The sequence below is a fragment of the Trachypithecus francoisi genome, unplaced genomic scaffold, assembly GCF_009764315.1.
Source record: "Trachypithecus francoisi isolate TF-2019V2 unplaced genomic scaffold, Tfra_2.0 Lachesis_group3, whole genome shotgun sequence".
Lineage (NCBI taxonomy): Eukaryota > Metazoa > Chordata > Mammalia > Primates > Cercopithecidae > Trachypithecus > Trachypithecus francoisi.
The window spans coordinates 119,419,041-119,422,400 of NW_022681468.1; positions in this window are offsets into that span (position 1 = coordinate 119,419,041).

A 3,360-nucleotide genomic window follows, 5' to 3' on the forward strand; every position below is an offset into this window, starting at 1 on the left:
AGTGGCCGGATCTCAGCTCACTGCAAGCTCCGCCTCCTGGATTCACGCCATTCTCCAGCAAAAAAGACAAAAAATAGCTGCATTTTCATGGAGGTGGGAGGAAATGTTTAGCACATTTGAGGTCTATTTGTTCGTGACTTATACCACATCTACTTCCTGCATGTATTTAAGGCAGTTTACAATAGTAATACGTATATAAAGTAACCAGAAAGAGAAAGAAACAAACCAAAGAGGTTTCCCAAGCCATTTAGAGAACTGGGAGAAAGAACTCTTTGGGAGCCTGGAATAAGATCTGATTAACCTCTGAGCTTCCTGGCAGGCAAAGCAAAATGAAGCAAACAAAAGATAAGTAATCCATGGCACGCAGATCCTTTTCAAGGAAAATCTGATCCTGGTCTGGGGGTGAAGCCTTGATGCCTGGGAGACAGGGGTGGCCCACTGTCATTGGGGTGCTCTACTCCTTCACCCAAGTAATGCTAGCACTCCACCGCTGACCGCAAATAAACCCCCAGAAAATACAATGGTGCCTGCTGTATTTCCACACCAGCTTCATAAATAAACATGGACGCCTAGGAGGAATTCCCCAAAGAGAGTTAGGAAATCAGAGTTGTGTTTATATTAAGGAGCAGGGCATGCAAATACAGCAGCTGTTTCCATCCGTAAATAGGAGAGGAGAGGGATTTGGTGGATGTTTGTGATGATCAAGTGTGGTCTAGACCAAAATAGTCAAGTGTATTTGGGTTGGGAATTAGGTAGAGACCAACATGGGGTGACTCGCTTCATGCAATGTCTTTAGCTGAACACATTGTGGACAAACTGGTCCTCCTAAAGGGCATATTATTTTACATGCACTCAGGCAGGCATCAATTAAAAGACTCCATTGGCTAATCTTTGGTCAAGGTTTGAAAACATCTGTTTCCTTGATTCATCTGGTATAGGTGACTTTTCTAATAGATGTTTTGATTGAAGAGGGAATCTAATGGACTCCTTAAGTGGAAATTAATCAGCTTCCTCATGCTGGATGGTAGTAAAATGCCTTTGCACCCTTCCCCTCTTCTGGCCCACATTCTCTCTTGCGTCATCACTTAAACAAATCAACTTTTAGTTTATGTCAACTGCATCAGGAAAGGGACACAGTGTGATCTGGATGCTTGTGATTATTCTAAAGGTGAAGGCGCAACTGCCAGCTGTGTGTGTAGCCCCCACAGAGACAATGCGGTCTCAGAGTTCCTGCAAAAGCTCAACCCCCAGGGTATCTGGTGAGGCTTCAACACACGGGTGGATAAGACAAGAAACCTGCTGTCAGCTGAAGAGGTCAGATTAGAGAACAGTAACTTCCAGAACAGTTTACAGAAGCCTGAGCTGAGCACACAATGACTTTCATTAGATCCCTGAGGATGTCTGCAACCTCCTCTGCGTCCACCCCCACAGCCTCGAAGGAATGTCTCACTCATACTGGACAAACCTTGTGATTCCCCAAAAGTGTCAAATCGTCTCCTGTGTCTTATGGGATTTCCCCCATCTGGAATGCCCCTCCTTAATTTATCTAGGGGTTCTCAATGACAGGTGATTATGTTCTTCAAGGGACATTTGGTAATGTCTGGAGATGTTTATGGTTGTCACGACTGGTGGGGGGCGGAAGGATGGTGGTGCTGCTGGCGTCCAGAGGGCAGAGGCCAGAGATGCTGCTAAACATAATACAATGTGCAGGGCAGCCCTCACAGCAAAGGATTATTCAGCCCCAAATGTCTCTAGTGCCCAGGATGAAAATCTCCGGCTAACATGCTACTTGTCCTCCAAGACTCAGCAAGAAGCAGCACTTGCTCAAGAAAGCCTTTCTGCATTCCCCCTGGGCTCCCTGGCCTAGTAGGGAGTTGGGCCCCAGGGTAAATGTTTGAGAATGGCCATAGGAATGAACATAGACTTCCATGAGGTCTTGACTTTCTTTCCTGGACTTCCTTTCACCTGCCCAAGTCAGTCTCCGGCTAGTCCGTTCCCGGGCATGTAGAGCTCTTTGCAAAGAAGCCTCTGGCCAGTGCCTTCCAGCCTCAGTTTCCCCTCCTGTAAAAAAGGAGCACAGACCCTTACAGGGCTGACCTGATTCTGCCCCATGCTCCCTCCCCTCCAAGGTGACAGCTGCTCACTTCATAATCGCCTCAGCATCAACAGCTGAAGTGCAGAGAGAAACCGAGATTAATTCCACTCCAGCAAAACCGTGGGAGACGGAGAACCGTGTTAGAGAGATGACATGAAACCTCTGTTTAATTAATCCCCAGAGCAGAGCCTTCTCTGGGCTGCTGATTTGTACCCTCCAGCTGCCTCTTATTTCTGGTCACCTCACATCCTCCTGTACCCCGCAACTGGCCTAATTGACCCAGACAGCTCCACTTCAGGAAGCAGGAGCCAGGGAGGGGTTGACTCGGGCACCAGGCTGCCATGTGACCTTGGACAAGTCTCTTTACCTTCATGGGCCTCAGTTTATCTATCTGTCCAATGGGGATAATAATGCTCAGGCTGAGTGTTATCATCTATCATGAGAAAGAGGATGCAGCTAATATTTCTGGGAGCCTATTAAATGTCAGTCCTTTTATCTACATTCTCACATTATTCCTCATGCTGATTCTCCATCTTACAGAGGAGGAGACTGGGCCTTGGAGGTGTTGATGAATGCATGTGTTCCCATGGTGGTGGAACTGGGATGTGAGCAGTTTGCCCAACTCCAAGGACCATGCTCTCTCACATGACGCTGGCCTTGTGATCTATACTGTCTGTGGAAGACCTCTGGGAACTGGAGCTGCTATCCACACACAAGCCTTTCTCAGAATCATCATCACACTGCACACTGTCATCCTTCATTAATGGCTAAAGCAGATGGGGGTGATGATATCTTGGAGGAGAGGAAGGTGAAAGAGCTGTGAGCTGGAGGTGTGATTTGAGCTGGGCCTTGGAGGGTGGGCCAGAGAGGAGCAAGGAGAGCGTTCCGGGTTGGGGGAAGGACAAGCCCAAAGGCACAGCAGCTGGAGTGGGTGTGGAGGATGCAGGTGCTCGTGAGATGGGCACTCCAACCAAGGTAGGGACCAAATGGGAAATGATGGCCAAGGGGCTGCACAAATGGGCTTGTTGGGGGAATAGGCTGTTCTCTCCATCCTCTGTCCATGAAATGCAGCTCTCAGATCCCTCATTCACACTCTGGGTCAATGATAAACTAGCAAAAAAAGAAAAAAAAAATTAAAAAGTAGAACCCTTGGAGATAATTAGCATTTTAATTGGGATCAGTGCTTCAGGCTAAAGGGAAGATGCTTTAATGGTAGAATTTCAGGCAGCAGCTGACAGGTCCGGTAGGATCTGGGACGCTATTAC